The sequence below is a fragment of the Dendrobates tinctorius genome, unplaced genomic scaffold (genome assembly GCF_039654945.1).
Source record: "Dendrobates tinctorius isolate UK_male_01 unplaced genomic scaffold, ASM3965494v1 ptg000064l, whole genome shotgun sequence".
In the NCBI taxonomy this organism is placed as follows: Eukaryota; Metazoa; Chordata; class Amphibia; order Anura; family Dendrobatidae; genus Dendrobates; species Dendrobates tinctorius.
The window spans coordinates 28,300,580-28,323,257 of NW_027361732.1; positions in this window are offsets into that span (position 1 = coordinate 28,300,580).

A 22,678-nucleotide genomic window follows, 5' to 3' on the forward strand; every position below is an offset into this window, starting at 1 on the left:
TACACAGAGAGGGCAGAGTGGTACCAGAGGAGCAAGCAGAGAATAGTCAGAACGTATGCAATGAGTCATACACAGAGATAGCAACACAGTACAAGGGAGGCAGTCAGAGAGTAGTCAGGTCCAAGGCAAAAGAGTCATACACGGGAATAGCAGAGCAGTACAAAAGGAACAGGCAGAACTCGTAACCGGGACACAACTGGGTCAAAACCAAACAAGCATAAAGTATCACAGTCACAAAGCACACCAGGGTCACAAACACTCGGCCAAGGATCTGAGTATAAGTGATTAGGAATGAGTCCACAATGAGCCTATAAAAAGCCTCCCAGAATCTCAGAGTGAGGCCGTCAAGATTAACCTCTGAACTACCTAATCCCATGAGCTAAGCAGATCATGACGTCTTCACTGTGGTGGTTTTCAGTTGCTGTTTGTTTGTGGGCCTTTCTGTCTGAAGTTTAGTCTTTAACAAGTGAAATGTATGCTTAATTGGGTTGAGATCAGGTGACTGACTTGGCCATTCAAGGATATTCCACTTCTTTAAACTCCTGGGTTGCTTTGGCTTTATGTTTTGGGTCATTGTCCATCTGTAGTATGAAACGACGACCAATCAGTTTGGCTACATTTGGCTGGATCTGAGCACACAGTATGGCTCTGAATACCTCAGAATTCATTCAGCTGCTTCTGTCCTGTGTCACATTATCAATAAACACTAGTGACCCAGTGCCACTGGCAGCCATGCATGCCCTAGCCATCACACTGCCTCTGCCGTGTTTTACAGATGATGTGGTATGCTTTGGATCATGAGCTGTACCACGCCTTCGCCATACTTTTTTCCTTCCATCATTCTGGTAGAGGTTGATCTTGGTTTCATCTGTCCAAAGAATGTTCTTCCAGAACTGTGCTGGCTTTTTTAGATATTTTTTAGCAAAGTCCAGTCTAGCCTTTTAATTCTTGATGCTTATGAGTGGCTTGCACCGTGCAGTGAACCCTCTGTATTTACTTTCATGCAGTCTTCTCTTTATGGTAGATTTTGATATTGATATGCCTACCTCCTGGAGAGTGTTGTTCACTTGGTTTGCTGTTGTGAAGGAGTTTCTCTTCACCATGGAGATTATTCTACGATCATCCACCACTGTTGTCTTCCGTGGGCGCCCAGGTCTTTTTGCATTGATGAGTTCACAGTGCTTTCTTTCTTTCTCAGGATGTACCAAACTGTAGATTTTGCCACTCCTAATGTTGTAGCAATTTCTCGGATGGGTTTTTTCTGTTATTGCAGCTTAAGGATGGCTTGTTTTACCTGCATGGAGAGCTCCTTTGACCGCATGTTTCCTTCACAGCAAAACCTTCCAAATGCAAGCACCACACCTCAAATCAACTCCAGGCCTTTTATCTGCTTAATTGAGAATGACATAACGAAGGGATTGCCCACACCTGTCCATGAAATAGCCTTGGATTCAATTGTCCAATTACTTTTGGTCCCTTTAAAAACAGGGTGGCACATGTTAAGGAGCTGAAACTCCTAAACCCTTCATCCAATTTTAATGTGGATACCCTCAAATGAAAGCTGAAAGTCTGAACTTCAACTGCATCTGAATTGTTTTGTTTAAAATTCATTGTGGTAATGTCTAGAACCAAAATTACAAAAATGTTGTCTCTGTCCAAATATATATGGACCTAACTGTAGATTATGTCTGACAGCCATTCCATTCCAGTGTCAGTTGAATTCCAAACAGAGTACACCTCATTCTACTTAATGTGTTTCTGATAGGTGATCACTTGAACCAAATCTTATTTAACAAAGGAAAGTATAAAAAAATCTTACTGTGGTGTTCACAATCCTCTTGCAATAGAACAAGCTGGATGGCAAAACAAGTGCTAGAATTATCCTAAAAGTAATAGGAATGAAACCATGCCAAAGAAGTTGCAATGAAAAGTTTTGAGTGAGGAAAAGAAGGACTCAATTCTGGCTTTACTAGCAGAGGGATACAGTGAGTGTCATGTTGCCTCCATCCATAAAACCTCTAAGATGGCAGTCCATTACAACAAGGTCAAGCAGCAGACATTGGGGACAACGAAGCTACAGATCAGCAGAGTACGAAAACAACTCTCCACTAACTGGGATGGCTGTCATCTTATTCGAATGTCACTCAGCAACTGCAGGATACCATCAAGTGACCTACAAAAGGAATGGCAAATGACAGCTGGGGTGAAGTGCAAAGCAAGAACAGTTCATAACAGGTTCCTAGAGGCAGAGCTCAAGTCATGTAAAGGTAGAAAAAAGCCTTTCATCAATGAGAAGCAAAGGAGAGCCAGGCTGAAGTTTTACAAAGACCATAAGCATTGGACCATAGAGGACTGGAGTAAGGTAATCTTCTCTGATGAGTCTAATTTTCAGCTTTGCCCAACACGTGGTCATCTAATGGTTAGATGGTGACCTGGAGAGGCGTACAAGCCACAGTGTCTTGCACTCACTGTGAAATTTGGTGGAGGATCGGTGATGATCTGGGGATGCTTCAGCAAGGCCTGAATTGGGCAGGTTAATCTTGTGAAAGATGTATGAACCAAGCCACATACAAGGTTATCCTGGAAAAACAGTTGATTCTTTCTGCTCAGGCAATGTTCCCCAATTTTGAGGACTGTTTTTTCCAGCAGGACAATGCGCCATGCCACACAGCTAGGTCAATCAATGTGTGGATGAAGGACCACGATATCAAATCTCTGTCATGGCCAGCCCAATCTCCAGATCTGAACTCCACTGAAAACCTCTGGAATGTAATCAAGAGGAAGATGGATAGTCACAAGCCATGAAACAAAAAAGAACTGCTTACATTTTAGCACCAGGAGTGGCATAAGGTCACACAAAAGCAGTGTGAAAGACTCGTGGAAAGCATACCAAGACGTATGAAAGCTGTGATTAAAAATCATGGTTATTCCACAAAATATTGATTTCTGGATGGTTCCCCTCTGTGTCCCTTTCCAGCCTCACATGTCCACTACCAGTCTCACGTATCCTCATCTGCCTGCCCCCTTGTGCTCTATAAGCTCCATAAGCACCGCTCCTCTTCTTTTCCTTACCTGACCCTCTGCCTCTTCTCCCTGGGCGGTACACGTTTCCCCTCTAGCTGCAGCATCCCCTAGGCTCCCTCCTGCACCATATGCTTCCTCTCTGCACCACCATCAGAGTCTGCGTCTCCTCTCCCTCAAGCAGGATCTTCAGCCTCACCGTACCTGGCTGCCTCAGCACATCATACTCGGCTAAGTATCAATGCTATTAACCCCTTAACATCTCATAGTATTATAACTGTAGACTTGTGTGTAATAAATATACATGGTATGAAACAGGTGAGGTATTAGCAGGATATTGGTGATTGATAGTCAAGTCTGACAGTAATAATTGATATACGAAATACCCTCCCATGACAGATACATTGTTGGATCCAGCTTCTCTTTACCAACATTATGCTGATCTCAGATGAGATAACAAAAATTTGCTGACAGATACCCTTCAATGATGTTGAGATTTGAGCTCAGTGGGGTCTATATCATTACTATACCCCTCAGTGGGGCCTATATCATTAAGACTCCTGCTCTTCTTTATACTGAAGGTAGTTGTTAATGACATTTTTCTGTATGTTTGGGATCATTGTCATGATTCAGACTAAATTTTCAGCCAAACGCTTACCTGATGGTATTACATGATAGTTCCGTTTCACACTGTATTTCTTAGCACTGAGGACACCAAGAAAGAGGCAATATTGAGGACCATAGATGCAATAGTCGGCCTAGTAAACTTAGTTGAGCAGATGAAAGACATATTATGATTATTACCAGTGTAAGGGGGTGAGATAGAATTACCGCCTTGCTCCCCTCCCTCCCGTTGTTCTTAAATGTGTTATTAGTTATTATGTCCTTTATCAATATTGGGTGGTACTGCTACATAGCAATATGTATTACCGCCCACATTTATGGTACTGCCACATTCGTATATGTGTTACCATTCCTTGTATACCTTTGTAAATGATGTTACATTCCTGTACATGTTATCATTGTATGTCCTGTTAAGTAATATCAAGTATTGTATTTATGTTCATTAGGTATGGAAAGTCTTTTGGGCATTACAGTGTTTGCAGTTCTTTATAACTAAGGGTAACTGTAGTACTTGCGGGAACCACAAGATGGGGGCATACTAGTGTGCACTGTTGGTGTAGTTTATATTAAGGTTTTAGGGGGTTAATGTAGGAGGGGCTACCGGGTGGTAAGCTGCAAGTCTTAGGGAAGCTTAGTCAGACGGGGCCAGGGTGCCCGAAGTGTCCACATCGGCTATAGGCCCGGATGGCTCGGCAGCCAAGCAACATTAAATAGCTGCAGCCTACATTATCCACGGCCACTGGGCATCATTGCCATCATTGCAGTGGGCCAGTATAAGAGAAGAAAGATGTGGTGACTCATAGCTCTGCGGGCGCACCTTTAGGGCAGGAGTCGGTTGGAGTGAGGAGTTGAAGGAAGTTGGAGCTTCGACGGGAACAGTACAGACAGGTCAGATGCTTTTCCAGAGGCAACATAACTGGGTGGCTGATGATTTCGAGTCGGGGCGAAACAGGCAGAAGGAATTGTCATCATGGTGAGGTTAGGCCAGGAAGGATCTGGGGAGCAGTCTAAGACGGTCCTGTTCAGATGTGTGCTGCACAGAAGCATCAGCAAAGTAGGGAAAGATGAGGAAACAAGTGAATTTCATGATGTGCCAACTGTGGATGTAACGTGTGAAGCTCTGAGTAAAGAGAATGTTCAAGTTATCCTGGACTGTGTCTCCCTTACTGTGGGTCGCCTAGAAGAGAGGCCGTCGCTGCCTGAGAAGAGCCCAGGGGGACCTGAAACTAGAGTCGCAGGTACGCTGAGAAGTGGAATACAGTTTTCTGCAAGGGAAGGTCGAGACACAGATTCTTCAGTGACTCTGGCCATGACTACAGTCCTGGCCTCCGTGTACACCCTTAAATGTATAGGAGTACTGTGTATATATATACATATATATGAGATTCATTAGTTTAGAACATTGCTTAAAATATTTTATACTCCATTTGAGGTCTATGAATATAAATCATGGAGGAACACCAATATTCCAACGCATACTGAATTAGATAATTTTGGCATCATGCCCTGACACGTCCTCGCCCCACCCCAGCTCCAGTTTTGGTGGAGTTGCAGAAAAAAATGTGATTTTTCAGTGATATTTATGAATGATAAAACTTTTAAAGGAAAAGCTTGAGAAACCTCCATGAGTTGCTTTTTCATCCAAGAAAAACTATTGAAACTCTTACCAAACTCTGATAAATAAATTTTGACACTTGTCAAACTCTAACACTCTGATCAAACACACTGATAGAAAAATTTTCTGCATATGAGAAAATCACTGACATGATAAGAAGCCCTATGGCCCTTTGTAGGAAGGAGAGCCATATAGTAGATGCAACTTGTTGATGGCCAGTTAGCATTGGTCCTAATTAGAGATTGGCAGACTCCTGGATGTTCAAGTTCGGCCCAACAGTTTAAAAAAGTTTGGGTGCCAGAACAGTACCCAGATCCAAACCCAAACCTGGACCCCATTCTCTTGAGGCGGAGCCCCTAACATCCAGTGTTTGCCGCCCTGTTATGTGCATGACAGCACAGCAAACACTGCTTCTTATTGGCGATAAAAAAATTACCACTGGTGAGACAGCCGCAATTCCCATGCTGTCAAATGACAGCATGAACGTGCAGCTGTGATCGAAGGTAAAACGTTTATCTCCGGTCACAGGCGTCGGCTGATGGGACTACTGCTCCCATCAGCCTACGCGAGTCCCACGCTGTAATTCATGACTGGGGATAAATTGTTTTTCTACTTGTGCGGTTCCAAGATGCGACAGTCCAGGCTGAGAACCACTGAGGAATGATCAGCTGCGAGCTCAACTTCAGTGACTAGCAGTGATGTCTGTATTCCCATCCTGACCCTTGAAATGCAGGGACCTCTGTGAGATCACCGCTAAAACAGTGAGAAAAAGTCTTACGGTGCTGAGCTCAGAGACTTCACTGCAGTTCACCTCACCTCAAATTTCTCACAGTGAACTGCGGTGAACTCTCTGAACTCAGCGCTGCCCACTCAGACTTTAAATAAATAATTTTAAGAAACAGTAACATGGACTTCATGGTGAAGTCCATTTTCGGTGTCCATGCCCGACCAGTAGATGTTCGGTACTGACGCCAAATTTTACTGTTCGGGTTCACCCATCTCTAGTCCTAATTCCAGGCTCTGTTTAGCATGTCTTGGTACTAATCTTCAGTGCACAAATAAAAGAAATATAAACACTGTTGGGGTTTCATATAATTAGTAAACCAAGCCTTATGGCAACTATTCCATCTTCTGCAATTGCATGAATAAGTACATAAATGCTTTATGAAAGGGGGAGACAGTCATTATCTTATGTCTTTCCCTGCCATCAAGATAGATACGCTTAGCAACATCAACATAAAATATGCATTTATTTTAGAGCTAGGCCCACGGGACTTAGTATACATTTAACAACTGCTCAATTAAGCTTGTTTCTACTGTATATGTATGTAACCGAAACGATCTGAAATAAATGTGAACAGCATATTAAAGAGAATCAACAATATAAAAATCCAGAGTAAAACCAATGGATATTCCTTACCATGTGAGCACTAAAATGAAATAAATAAACTATATGACAAGTCATAGCAACTGACTGATATTTATTGGCAGCAGCAGGTAAATGCATTATAGACAGTCAGTGAATCTATCAGGCCTGGAATACTATGCTTTATTTTTAAGCATCAATCAGCATCAATCCAACAGGTCTAAGTGACAGTCTTTCAACATACAAGAAAGAATATGTCTCAGACACCTTCTTTAGTGTTAAAAAAATCAATTGCCACATTAATTCTGCTTGTTATTAGATGACAGGTATTTTCTTACATCTTTCATTTATCCTGAGTAGTGTGAGAAATGGATATTATTATTAGTTAACCCTTAGCTCAAGTTTGAATGTTTGCAATAGACCCGACATGGCACAATATATATATATGCTGTATGTGAAATAGTCTTTTGTTCATCTTAAAATAAGTATTCTAGAGTTTGACATTCAGATTGAAGGATCTGTTAAAATAGACTAGGCAGCATACTTGTTAGCTACAATTGCCTAAAACATCCTAAATCTGACAACATGAAACTTTAATGATAACAAATGTGAAATGTGATAATAATGCATACAGCGAGCTGAGACTGAGACATTCATTATTACACGTGGCGCATATAAAAATACAGAAGTATAAATAAATGTAAAATGAATTGGATGGGTGTTTAACTATGCATAAGCCTGTCGCATTTCCTTAATTGAATGTGTTTTGCCAGGAAACAATAGTTTGTAACCATTTTTAGCCTTAGAAGTATTAGCTTTTGCGACGTTGTTGTTTTATCTGTTTCCAGTTAGCTTGAAGAAAAGCAAGCACAGTTCATTTTCAATGCTAGATCTCTTGGGTATAAAACCAAAATGTCTTTGTGACCAATGTGTAATAGAAGTCCACCGCCAGTGAATAAAATTATCCGAAAGGTGACGGTCCTCTGTTCCATGAATATTAGCGGGTCTTCTGCTTGACAGTCCATTTTAAATTATATCTATCTGGAGAACTAAAACAGCTGTATCTAAATTGAGACCACAGTTCAGTTATTTCAGTTTGGCTGGTCGACTTCATGTTGTGTTTGCATTTCTGTCACCTAGCTTGAAACGCAGAGCAGATAAATGAATTGCAATAAGGAGCGTAACAGAAAAATAAACATGGACACAGATGCTCAGTCTCCTTCACTTGGTAAACATGTGCAGTACACGCACCACTCCACCAAGCAGTCTACAGGATTTAACCATGGCATTAGCATTCGGGAATGTGCATGAATGTATTAAGAAATCAAAGGTTTAGGAGGATATGTACAAACAGACCATGCTGCCGTTGCATATTGGTTGTTTTTACTGTCTCAGTAAAGCCTTGCAATTTACAATACTGCAAAGAATATTAAACATTCCCTTTATCGAACAGACTTTGGCTTGTCCTTTGCTATTGAGCATTTTAAATTAAATTTCTTTTTCTCCCTAGGAAATGCAGGCAATAACTAATACAGCAATAATTAATAGTATACTGCAACTCTTAAGTGGTATACCTTTCTAACTGTAACACCTTGCCACAATGATATGGTTTTTACATTTTTTTTAATCAAAAAATGTCAACTAAGTACCCTATGTTTTTCACAAGTGTTACTATTTATTTACTGCTAGTGATGAGCAAACCCGTGGATGTTCAGGTTCGCCAGGCTCAGGCAAACTAAATTTTAAAGATTGGTTCAGGTCCGAACTTCACCCCGAACCCAATAGAAGTAAATTTGGACCTGCACTTTGGTACTTTAAAATGACTGTAAGATGGTCATAGTAAGGGCTAGGCACTGCAAAAGAAAGCTAAAAGGGGTAAGAGCAGGACAATTTCCCTGCAAAGAAATGTGGTTAGAGAAATGACTTGGATTAACAGAGAGTTAAAAAAGATACAATTATAACCATGAACCAGGAGGCGAAGATCCAAGTGAAGGAGAAGCTGGAGGTGGCGGTGTAGTTAGAAGAGGAATACGAGGAGGTAGACAACACTGTTTTTGTGTTTTATTTATTCTTATAGATTTTGGGGGGAGAACACTGAAAACAGGCTGTGTAATAATCAACTGACCACTCTCTCTCTGTACACAGGCCATGAAATACTCCTGTAATATTTTGGGTTAAAAACAATGAGGAGAGCATCAAATAGGAGATTTGACCATGTTGCTGGTGGTGGTGTAGCTTGTGCAGAGAGAATGAGGGCATGGTCAAACTGTGTCTGCTATGTTCACAAATTAAACACCTTCCTCAGGCAATAGGACATTCTGTGCCGAGCACTGTTGGATGAATGGTGAAGGCATAACAAGTACAGGTGGTTATAGGTTAGTTGTCTGAGAGTGCCTTCGGTCTCTTTGCTTTGTCTTCCATCCAGTCCCCTGCTGAAAAAGCAGATTTTAAACCTGCGGACTATGGGCATATCTCTTCCACTTCACCCCATTGCAAATCAGGCAAGCAGTCTTAGCCTCAGGTCATGCAGCAGTCACTTCTGCCTTTTAATGGCTCTACTGGCTGTGGTTCTGTGGACCTTCCACCTGGCCCTGCTCTAAAATTTGAAGAGATTGAGTGCCCAACCACTTGTTATGTTGGAGGATGAGTACATGGGTGGAATAGTGCAAACTATCAGCGAACCACCAAACCACATCTCTGATAATACTCATGATGAAACACATATGGTAACTGCTGTAGCTTTCTGCTGTGTGTACACCAGCAAAGAGGGCAGAGATAAAGACTGGGTTTAACATAAAGCACCATTGATTGCATAGGAGGGCTTACATACAAAACACAAATAGAAATTACAATGAAAAAAATAATATTGACAGACCGGAACAGAAAGGAGAGGACCCTACTCTTGCAGCCTTACATTCTACAGGATTATGGGGAATGAGACAATAGGTTTGAGGGTTGCAGCAGCTCTGGTGTTGGAAAGGTGGCAGCGGGGTCATTGAAGGCTGTAAGCTGTTCTGAAGTCATGGGTTTTCAAGTTCTGTTTGAAATTTCTGAATGTAGGGGATAATTGGATGTGTTGTGCCATAGAATTCTATAGGATGGGAATACTCGAGAAAAGTCTTGTAGGTGATGGGAAGAGGAACGTATGATTGTGGAGGAGAGAAAGTAGTCTTGGGAGCACCAGAGAATACATGGTCGGAGATATCGGGAGATTAGTTCAGAGATACTGTATATAGGGGAGGCAGATTGTAGCCAGCTTTGTAGGTCAGTGTTTGTAGCTTTAAGTAGACACGTTGTTGAATTGGGAGACAATGAAATTATTTGCAGAGGGGAGGAGTAGCGAGGAAAGAAGTGGATTAAAATGGCAGCAGAGTAAAGGCCCTTTTACATTTAGCGATGCACCAGCGATCCGACCAGCGATACGACCCGGTCAGGATCGCTGGTGCATCGCTAAATGATCGCTAGTGAGCTTCCACACAGGAAGATCTCACAGCGATGCAGCAGCGACGCAGCGGACGATACTTACCTTTCACACACAGCGATCCAGACGTCCTCCCGCCCGCCTCCATGCGTCGCTCGTCGTCACAGCAGGAAGCTGACAACCAGAAATGGAGCCGCCCGATCTCGCGCGATCAGCGATAACCAGCAGGGGAGCCGGTCGGAGGTAAGTATCACACATAGCGATATCTCTAGCAATATCGCTATAACGTCACAAAATCAGTGACGTTTTAGTGATATTGCTAGCGATATCGCTATGTGTAAAACCCCCTTTAAGGAGATAAATGAGACCTGTGGTCAAGGCCATCTGAGTGATGTGGTCAGTTCGGAGGACGAGGGGGTGGTCACACTGCCCCAGATGTACAGAAAAAGAGGGATCAGGGTAAAAAGGCCGGCCCCTAGCCATTAAGTTTGCTGCTACTGCACACCACTGCTGGCCCTTAGACTTTTCCCTGTCCAAGTTGCCTCCTCCTCCTCCTACTCTGCGTCCTTCAATGTCTCCTAATACTTTCAGAAAGTGTGGTCTGTTTGTGCGCGCTTTTGGCATTCTCAACCTGCTGCTGCTCGCCTGTCTGCGGTGTAGCCTCACTTCTGCTTTGCTGCTCCCCGCCTCATATCCGATGCACCCACAAGGTGAAACTCCATCTTACATATACTACAAGTAATAACAACACAACAAGCTAATAGGATAAATTATAATCATATTAGTCATGGTAAAATATAGTTAGTAGAAACCATATCCTTAGCTAAAAAATACCAGACCATACCGGACACACTGCATATCTAATAGAACAGACCACAGATGGTCTATTCTATCTTTCTTATGCTGTAGAGGCTGTGCGAGCAGCCAAACACTATAGTGGAGTTTCAGCTGCAGCAAGCACGGGTGAGTCAATCTGTGGAACAACACAACTTCAAGACCAACAAATGGGCCTCTATGAGGGGTGTGTGTCAAGTTGTGCTACTTTGAGTACTCCATGAACATGGCCAGCACTCTGATGATGCCATTATCCGCGTTACTATCCCACCTCTATGCTTCCTTGAAGAAATGCTTTAGGTGATAATGGATCAGGTGGTGGCACCAGGAGGAAGAGAAGAAGGAAGATTAGTGCAGAGCTATATGGGAGAGACAGATTATGGATGACTTTGTAGATCAGTTGTAGTAGCTTGAAGAGGATATGGTGTGGAATTGGGAAACAATTAAAGGATTTGCAGAGGAGAACTAAGCAGAGAACTAGTGAGGACAGAAGTGGATTAGTGGGGCAGCAGAATTAAGGACAGACTGGAGAGGTGCAATGATGCAATGGGGATGATGAGGTCCAAGACATCACATTGAGTCAAGGCCATCCAAGTGACATAGGCGGTTTGGAGATAAAGGTGCTGGTCACATTGCCCCAGATGCAGAGCAAATGAGAAAGCAGGGTTCAAAAATGCTGAGGTCAGCCCCTAGCCATTAAATTAGTTGCTACTGCTTACTGCAGTCGGCCCCTAGACTTTTTTCTGTCAATGTTGCCTTCTCCTCCTACTCCGCTTCCTCCATTGTCTCATCGGCCAATCAGAAAGTGCGGGCCGTCTATGTGCACTTTTAGCGTTCTCACAGTGCTGCTGCTCACCTGTCTGTGGTGTAGCATCATTTCTGCCTTCCTGCTCCCACCTCATAAGTGACATACCAACAAGGTGGAACTCCTCCTTGCATATGCTGGAGAGACTATGCGAGCCATAGCATGAGATAGTGGAGTTTTTTTATAAACTTTTTCATAACATAGGTAATATCTCTCTAACTGCTCACTATGTAAATGTAGTGGTGGCTGGACCTTAGGCAGAAAGCATTTTGACAAATATCCGACTACAGAGGATTGCTGGATGTTTCTCTGTCCATGTTGCCTCCTCTTCCTCCACTGCCTCCTCATCCACCTCATCATCCTGTCACAATAACACCTCCATAACTTCAGCACAGCCAGGGGGAAAATGGAGCAGGCTGTTTTGAATATGATATGTTTGTAGTAAAAATCCCACACCGTGCAGGGGATGTGTTTGGGATCAAATAAAAGACAAAAGTGTGGTTGGTGCCAATAAACCACAAGCCTGTCCTGGTGGTGTGTAGGAACGTACGGAATCTCATAGCAGCTCTGGGCTTAGCTGATTTGACACACATTCCTTGGCACATGTGCTGAATTATTGCCAGATATATCAGAGCTGCTGAAAAGGCAGGCCATCTGTACACTCTTTTGGCCTTTTCACTCTGCTGCTCACCTGTCTGCCCTGCCTTTCCGCACACTGCCTCAAATGCAACATACCCACAAGAGGGAACTCCACCTTGCACATGGTGGAGAGACTGTGTGAGCAACAGCAGACTATACTGGAGTTTGAGCTGCAGCATGCACGGATGAGTTGCTCTGTGGAACAACACCACTTCATGACCAACTAGTGGGCTTCCATGTGGGATGTGTTTCCCATGTTACGCTATTTTGAGAACGCCAAGAACATGGCCAGCACTTATGATGCCATTATCAGCGTTACTGTCCCACTTCTATGCCTCCAAGAATATAAAAGCTTCAGTCAATGATGGATGAGGTGGTGGTACAGGAGGAAGGATGCAAAATATACCGTATATATTCGAGAATAAGCTGACCCGGGTATAAGCCGAGGCCCCCTATTTTTGCCACAAAAAACTGGGAAAACGTATTTACTCGAGTATAAGCCTAGGGTGGGAAATGCAGCAGCTACAGGTAAGTTTCAAAAGTAAAAAGAGATACCAATAAAAGCAAAATTAATTGAGACATCAGTAGGTTAAATGTTTTTGAATATCCATATTGAATCAGGAGCCTCATATAATGCTCCATACAGTTCATGATGGGCCCCATAAGATGCTCCATATTAAAATATGCCCCATATAGTGCTGCATAAAAGGTTAATGATGGCCCCATAAGATTCTCCATAGAATTATATGCCCCATATAATGCTCCATAAAGGTTGATGGCCCGATAAGATGCTCCATAGAATAATATGACCTATATGCTGCTCCATAAAGGTTGATGGCCCCACAAGATGCTCCATAGATGCATATGCCCCAAATGCTGCTCCATAAAGGTTGATGGCCCCATAAGATGCTCCATAGAATAATATGCCCCATATATTGCTCCATAAAGGTTGATGGCCAGATAAGAAACTCTATAGATATATATGCCCCATATGCTGCTGCGATTTAAAAAAAATAACATACTCATCTCTTGTCGCTGGGGGCCAGGTGCCAGTGTTGTTAGCAGGTGGGGACACTGGCGCACTATGGGGGCCATGTGCCAGCATCGCCGCTGGCTCAGGGCCCCAGCACCTGCAATATTCACCTGTCTCCATTCCACCGCCGAGTGCCACTCTGTCTTCTGGGTCTCAGCAGTCACTGTTCAGGCAGAGGGCGTGCACTAACCAAGTCATCGCACCCACTGACCTTAACATCACAGCCAGAGGATACGGAAGACAGAGCGGCGCATGGCAGAGGAAAGGGGACAGGTAAATATTGCATGACTCCCCCTGTCCTCCCCGCCATACTCACCCCCCCGGCGCGGTCTCTGCACTTCTTGCATCTCCGATGGTTTCCGGTGCTGGCAGCTCCTTCCAGTGTTCAGTGGTCACATGGTACCGCTCATTAAAGTAATGAATATGTGTGAATATTCATTACTTTAATGAGTGGTACCACGTGACTGCTGAATACAGGAAGAGCTGTGGTGCCGGAGACCATTGGAGAAGCAGGGAAGTGCAGAGACCGCGCCAGGAGGGGGTGAGTATGATCTGACAGCCACCAACTCCTGTGCTCCCCTTTCCCCGCCTACCCCCTGAGACAATGACTCAAGTATAAGCCAAGAGGGGGCACTTTCAGCCTAAAAAAATGGGCTGAAAATCTCGGCTTTTACTCGAGTATATACGGTAACTCCTCACCCACCCCCATATCCCAAAAAAATGAAAAGACTACTGGTCTCGAAAAATAGTGACAGAAGCAAAAAAAATTCTTACAGATTTCAGATTTTTTTCACCACTTAAATTAAAAAACTGTACTTGTTTGGTATCTGCCTACTCTTCCTGACCTGAACACTCATATTACCAGGTCAATTTTACTATTTAGTGGACATGGTAAATTGCACTTTTTTGCAATTCCAATGCAGAATCTTTTTTCCCCCTTTCCATTGCATTACATGCTAAAATGAATGGTGTAGTTCAAAAGTAGAACTTGTACTGCAAAAAACAAGCAGTCATAAGGCTATGGGGATGGAAAGAATAAAAAAGTTATGGCTCTTGGAATAAAGGGAGGAAAAAATGAAAACGAAAAATTGCAAAATCATGAAGGGGTTAATTTTGAGGGACGGGAAATTAGTTTAATTGCTATAGAATTAATTTGTTCTGTTCAATTTTGATCATATTTGACTTTACTATAAAAATATAAAGGATATCTTATTACATAATATGGATGTGCTTGACAAGCTGTGAAGTAAAAAACCTTCTGAACTGAAGTTGAAGGGACTGATAACTCAAAGTGGTTACATCAGAAAATCTGCGTAAAACATTGTGAATAGTTACAGAATTTCACACTAGTTTAAAGCAGCTCCTCCAAAATGGGCAGCACTAGGCAGAAGCCCAGGCTGCACAGGTTGTGGCTATGCCCGCCTGTCAAATTCAGCAAAACTGCTGGCATTTAACTCAAGTAACATCTCAGGTGAAGCGCACTGATGCACTGATAAGATGTACCAAATTTATTAACTGATGTATGACTCAATGAAATTGGTGCATTTTAATGTTTCACTGTCCTCTTTCAAACTGGAATGTGAAACTCCAGTCTTATTGAATCTGGGCCAAAGTTTTTGTATTGATTGTGTCTGCCCTAGACACTGCTAAAGTCAAACTTTTCATAAAGAGCCCAATTCAACCAAAGGTAATAATAATTGCGCTGGAAAAAAAATCCCTGCATTATTAATCAGGATCTGAAGCAAGTAAATCAAGCATGGTTCTATGGTGAAATGATGCCGTTATACAATGTCCAGTTTTCCCCAGGTATTATGATTTATTTGAACATAATCAAGTACATCGTGATATTTAATTTTGCATACCCTTGAGGCATACAGTACACTCTGCACTTCTCATGCTGTCTAGCATACCTGATTTACATTATGCCAATATTAGTGAATCTTCTTCATTATGTGTATGGTAAAATAACTTCCACACCAGATTGACAAAGATGCAAAGCTCCGGGACACAGATCTAGGCAGGCAGCACTCCCAAATTATATTAAAATTATTTAGTCTATGCAATGAAGTTCTTGTTCATGCAATGTAAGTACATATGAACAATATATATTGAGGCATATAAACGACTAGGTCAAATAATTTAATCACTACAATAACACAGGTCTACAAAAAAAAACTTTTTTTCAGGCGCTAAGGTAATTTGAATAGATTTAGGGTGTTTTAAAGGTGCTGAATTAAAAAATCCCATTACTTTTACTGAATTTGTTCTAGCTTTTTTAGATCATTCATCAATGAAAATAATGCATTCCCTCAATTTGACTTGTGTTTGATAACAAATGCAATAGCTTTTGGTCTGTTGATCTGTCTTTTGACTCTTTAATGGTGTCTTAGGTAATAAAATGTCTCATAGAATTATTTTGTATTTCAATTTGTAGGCTTGCAATGCTATAAAAGTGACTTTTTAAAGTCAGAATTCAACTGTAATTAATTAATTAAACATTAAATATCTCAGAAACTAGCGTTAGTCTGGCCAAACTTAAGTCATTCTTAATCAGCCCCATAAGCTTAGTATAAAACCATTCAGACATCATTGACACCAAAATCACTGTATACTAGTGTAATCAATGTGTAATCAGGGCCACATCTTCCATGAAGCGAACTTAGCATCTCACCTGTGGCGGCACGCTGAAGTTTTCCTGAGGGATGGCAGGCTGGCACTAATCAGCCTTAGCTAAAGGTTCCAATACCACCTGCACAAGCATCAGAGACATCTGTGTAGGCAAATTTTACTGAATAAAAAAGTCCCATGTACCTTACTATGCATGAGACTTTTCTTGTATTCAGATTGCAGGCATTAGTGATGAGCAAATACATTCGGCTCTATTCGTTACTAGCACAAATAGTATGCTATTTGGGCTATTCATTATTCGGCGAGTAATTGCCGCTTTATTTGCAGCTAGTTAACATGCTGGGCTTGCTTGCCAATCACAGTAATGCCATTGCCATCTTTGTTGTGGGATTACTGTGATTAGCTAGCCTTACAGCGCCATAGGGGATATGTAAGCCCTTCCAGCGCCATCTTGCACACATTGCATGCGGAAACAGCATAGTGGGAGCTTAGTGTCAGTGTAGGGAGAGTGAAAGCAGCATGCAGGTAGAGTTTGAGTCCAAAAAGCTCTTTTAAGAGCTACTTAGAGTGAAGATTAGTTCTCTGTTAGGTTTAGATAGAGTAGGGATAGATTTTACACCAGTGAAAGGAAAATGCAGGTGTCATGATAATGGAAAATATGACGTAAGATTTCCCTGATTATCACATTTTCTGGAACAATCCAGAGTCTTCTATTCACATACTGAACTCTGCTGTGCCAGCTGTGAGGGTTTGACCCCCCCCCTTCCTTTCCTTTGCCTGCAAATTTCTGCTCACTCGCCCCCTGTAAAATGAGACTTCAGCTCTCTCTCGCTCCTTCCTGTTACCCCTCCCCACTAAGGAATGCTAAGTAGCCAAGAATGTTCTATGTCTAAGCCAATGTGCTGCATATATGTGTGGGAAATATCAAAGAGGCCATAATTCAGACCCAATCAGTGACAGAAATATGAAATTACATATTTGGCATGTTCTACGACGGGACAATTTAGCCTGTGTTTTTCCCAGTTCCAGCTTCAGTGGAATCCAAGAAGTGGATTCCTGCGCAGCTGGGGCAGCCCGATGCTTCGTGTTTGGTTTTGAATGAACACCAGCGACAAGCTGAATAAAATGATACTATGTGCGTTTCCATACAAGGTACCCTCTGTGAGATATGATTATTATAGTTTTCCTAGCCAGATTGTAACTCTGAAAGCAGGGGGAAGACTGTCACAAGCCAGCCCCTTTAATGATGTCACAAGCCCAGACGTATAAGTCTGCAACTAAGCCCCCCCCCTAGTTGCTGCCTGGATGCTGTTGCACCAAGACCCTCGATGCATTGGGATGTCAGGCTCTCCCACCAGCATGGTTTTATCTGAAATGATCTAAGTAACATGTGAGTGTGTGATGGAAATATATACATTTCATATAGATCTCACTTGCAGGTATGGAAGGAATGCGATGCTATAACCATGTGTACAGGGTTTCATTTCATTGAGCGCTCAACATACTTAGTTTAATTGGGAGCAGCCGCAGCACACACAGGGATAGATTAATCCCAACCAAATTTCCATAACATCTGGCGCCCAACATGGGAAAGTGGGCGAAACGCACGGGAACCCTGCTGACCAGAGAGACTGAGTTGCCGGCCATGGCCTTGGCTCATGGGGACTGAGACTGCGCAGCTCCATAAGTAAGGTAAGAAAATCTGGTTATCTTACCTGAATGTCCCCTGTGCCCAGTCCGGGTCTATACCTCTTGCCGGTCAGGTGTGGTCACCACTGCATTTTCCAGGTAGCGTAAAAAGTCCACGCTCTTATCCAAACCCTGGGTATAAGTCAAGGTGTCTGCTGTGTGCTGTGTGTGTGTTTCATGTCTGTAAAGATCCAGGAGAGAGAGTTAGAACGGTGACTGATTTTGCTTGCATAAGGGGGGACAGGAGAGGCCCATCCAGGCACGGGTGGTGGTGGCTTCGTGAGATATCAAAAGTTGAATCTGACAAGTTGTCACAGATTCACCCGTGTATCGGAGGGACAGGAGAGGCCCAGCCAGGCACGGGTAGTGGAAACTTGGGGAGATATTGTGTGCCAAATCACTTGACAAAGTTGTTGCAGATTCACCTGTGCATCGGAGGGATAGGAGAGGCCCAGCCAGGCATGAGTGGTGACAACTTTGTGGAATTATCACAGATTCCTGTTACCAGTGAGCCAGGCAGGAGGACCGGTGCAGGGTAATAACATTCCTGGGTGCCAGAGCGCAATATACCCAGTTGGCAGTTGGTGGTTACCAGAGCGGCTTGTACTACTGTCACAAGATAAAGAGGGCTTTGATTTCTCCCGGATGTCTATTCATGTATGCCCGTCCGTCTGTGATTCACTGCTGCTTTCCATGAAGACCCGGAGCAGGAAAGTTTTTTTTTCTACATACTTTCTCTTTTGCCCATAGGGCACGTCTCTGATATTTTTCATATTTTCACATCTGTTTTGTCCTCTGTTTCCCCTTCTTCATTTTTGCATTCTGTGAAAGTTTTAGCTGCAGTGTGAGAATTTTGAGGAAAGCTGGGTTGCTGAGCCATATATACCATTGTTCATTGTGCCCTTTTGTTTTCAGAGACTTGACTTTACTGAGAATAGACATGCAGGCAGAGGAAAGGGGAAGTGTGTGTCCTGCATCTGTGCACAGACATAAATATATTGTTGGAAGTTGTACTGATTTTTTATTTCTTTTTGGAGTATTTTTTTACCAACCAGTTTTACCAACTCCTTGATTTTTATTAGTTTTTTAGTTTTTCCTTTTCTTTTTAAAGTTTTTACCAATGTTTTGGTTTTTGCCCTTTTCTTTCCTTTTTAAAGCAAGTTTTAAAGTTGTAAAGTTTTTGAAGTTTTATTTAATCACCTTTTTTTGAAGTTTTTGGAATAGACACAGTAGGTGTGATTTAGAGGGTTAAGTATGTGGATTTACAAGCAGCCTTTAGACTGCGGCATGGCATGATGTATTGAAAGGAAAAAAGGGAAGTTTGTTGAAGCTGGGTCGCTGACTGCATGTCATAATGGAGCAGTGGACTTACAGCATAAAAGGTATTGAGAGTTATGAGTTATGTGAACAGGAAAGGATTTTTTTACGTGTACAAGATAGGAAAAGGTGTTCTCTGCAGTATCCATTCTAAGGAAATGTGTGCCATCTGTGGGGCACAACGCTCCCCCGCCCCCCCTACAGGGAGAAGGCACCACGAGTCCAAGCATGCCCTCTCTGGCAGCAGAAAAGGGGAAGGAATCCGCCCCACGTTCTCTCTCCTCTCCCTCCTCTCTTCCCTCCTCACGTCTCTCTCTCCACCTTCTCTCTCTCCTCTCCTCCCTCACCTCTCTCTCCTCCTCCTTCATCTTCTCTCTCTCCTCCTCCCTCATCTCCCTCGTCTTCTCTCTCTCCTCCTCCTCTATCCTCTCCTCCCTCATCTCTCTCTCCTCCTCCTCTGTCCTCTCTCTTCTCTACTCCCTCACCTCTCTCTCCTCCTCCTCATCTCTCCACTCTCTCCTCCCCTCCTTACTCCTCATGTCTTTCTCCTCCCCCACTTTCTCTCTCTTTTCTCCGCCTTCCAGTTCACACACCACAACTTCTCCACGCTCTCTCTCTCCCCCTCCTCTCAGTTCATTGTCACCAGCTGGGCCAATGCCAAATCCAGACAATGTGGTTTTCCTATATCCACAGGGCACCTTTTCAAAAGTGCCAGTGGCAGCTATGATATCAGGAGAAGAAAGTGAAAATCTCCCTGCACAAAACACCACAGGTATCCCCCCCGATACAACAGCCAGCAGAGCCCACAGCTTGGGGTGCAGGGAGGGGGGGAGGCAGGAGCTGAAAATGTTGAAAATGAGGAACCTAAGTACCAGACAGAGCTGCCAACATTTACATCATCAATGCAGTCTCAGGGGGGACATCCTCACACAAAAAGGTAACTTCTACATGCAAACTTCATCCAGTATGTGTCCCAAACACACAATATCACAGATTCTCCTCTGATAAAAATGAAGAGGGAACATCATACATGCTGCCCAGTGCTAGGGAAAGAAACCCACAGGCACCAAGTAGGCAGGGGCAGATAGAGCTAGAACCCTTAAACTATGTGCCCTTCACCCCTAGTCAGCTGTTCAGCATTCTGAATAATCTGCCAGACCCAGAGATGCATCCCATGCCATTCTACCAAAGAATGCAGCAGAGCCAGCAAACATATGCTGCAACTTGGATTGATCTCTGGGCCATAATGGAAATAAAAGCAGGTGAATCATTCTGGCCAATCATGAAGGAACACTTGAAGCTTCCAGCAGAATTAGATGTGCGCTCCTGGGAGTCAGGATCAAAGCTAATTGAGCAGCTCGGAGAATGGACCAAAGCCAGACAGGCAGGGCAAGCCCTCAGCATACATGACATGAGCCAAGACAAGACAGAGTCTGTAGAGAAGTTTCATGGCAGAGTGATGCAAGTATTCCAAGATTTAGGCTTCACTATTCATGATCAGATACACAGACAAATGTTGACACAGGCCTTTTTACATGGACTAAGAGAACCAATCAAGAAACTGCTGATAGTGGCCAGGCCTGAGTACAGGTCAATAGCAGTAGATACCCTGCTCACAGTAGCCAGAAGGATTGAGTCCCACCCAGGAGTGCGAAAGACAACCCTTCTTATGGTCACCACCGATGTGGAAGAGCAACCACCCCGCAGAGACAGGAGAAACGTCAAGTGTTACAACTGTGGCAAACTTGGCCATTTCCAGTGCAGAGCACCCCGGCAACCCAGGACATCACGCAGAGGAACATGCCAAGAAAGAAACACAGGAAGCAGTGAAGAACCCCTTCCATAGAACAGAGGCAAGCCAGGCCCGCAAGACATCACGCCCCTGACATGTGAAACCCCATCAGCCGACCCAATACCTCAAATCACCCTGAAGGTGGACGGGACGATGTCAGATCTTTCCTTGTGGACACTGGTGAAGGCAGAAGTGTGATGAGACATGTGGAACTCCCCGACAGCACCTGCCTATCAGAATCCTCTGTGTCTTGTGTGGGGATTGATGGTCGAGTCAGACATTCCCAGCTTACAAGCCCCTGAGCGTGTGAACACAGCCAAGACACTCCATCCTGTGGCAGTTTGTGGTGGATACCTGCCCGCTCTACCCACTGGGAGCAGACCTACTGCAGAAGCTGAAGGTGGCCAAAGTGTTCCAGGAAGATGGGACCATGACATTTTCTCCACCCCTGACCCAAGAAGAATCAATCATGCTGGTGGCCCTACATGAGCCTCAAGCAACTGGTGCAAGCCTACCCAAGGAGGTGCTGGACATAGTACCGAAAGCCTATGGTCCAAGGGAGACTTCAAGTTGCACCAGTGCGGGTGTCACCCGTCTGAAACCCCGTACCCTCATAAGGCCCAGCATCCCCTGTCCATCACCCAGAGTCAAACTGTCTCTGACCAACTGAAGGTCTAAGTGAACCCGCTGTTCGAGAGACGGCCTAAGAACTTTGGCATTGGCCAGGAAATTCATCCCAAAGGGTCCTTACCCACTTTGGGAAATGGCTGCGCTGCATCCAGCTCCAGCGCCAGAGGATCATCTTGTACAAGATTATGAAGGTGCTCCCTGAAGTTCATCCAGGTCCTGGACCAGAAGACAGCCACTCAGCTCTTCAAACTGGAGCAAAAATGTTGACCTGAGACCAAGCTGGAAGAAAGGAATGGCTGCTGGTTGGTAAAGAAGACGTCCCAGCAAAGAGACCCCTGTGATCAGAGCAGGTGTTAACACAGTGACTGCCTTGGTGGAGAACAAGGAAGCCCAGCTGGTCGTCATCTCTGATTAAGAGGATCCCAGTAAACGGCTTGTTTTCCTGCCCTCTCTGTGCCAGAAGATGGGAGTCCCTCACAGCATTAAAAAGTGCAAGGCCAGACTGGGCCGCCTCGTCCATAGGAATCATCATGCAGTCCCCGCTTTTCTCGGTCAAGAAGAAGACTGTGAAAGGAGAACCAGCCAGTTTCAGAATGGTGCATGACCTGAGGGCTGTGAACAAAGCCACCATGTTTGAAACCCCAATTGTGCCAAATCCGCACACTCTGCTGTCAAATGTGCCAGCCACAGCATCAGTGCTCACGGTGATTGATCTGTCCAATGCTTCCTTCAATGTTCCCCCTTCACCTGGATGACCAGTTCCTGTTTGCCTTCATGCACCAGGGGGGTGAAGAGCACATGAACAGTGATGCCCAAGAGGACCGAGAACAGCCCTTCACAGTTCACCAAAGCATTGTCCTCCATCCTTGTCAACTGGATTGCAGAACATGCAGAAGTCATCGACATCGCTACCTGCACAGCCCTTTCCTTGTCTCTTCCACTCTACCTGGAGGACCAGCAACGCAAGTTCTGGAAAAATAAAGTCCAGTGGTGTCAAAAGCAAGTTACATTCCAGGGACACTGTATTGCCCACCAGACAAAACGCTTGACAGATGACCGGAAGGCCACTGAGGAGAAGATGGCTCCCCCAACAACTCCGAAGATGCTGCAGGTCTTTCTTAGTCTAGTTTCGTATTGCAGAACTTGGATCCCTGATGCTTCAGTCTTAATGCAGCCTCTGTATGATTGCATCAATGCAACCCCTTTCCTCCTGTCATATGCAGCCTTCATCTCGTACAGGAAACTGACAGACTTCATAGTCTCT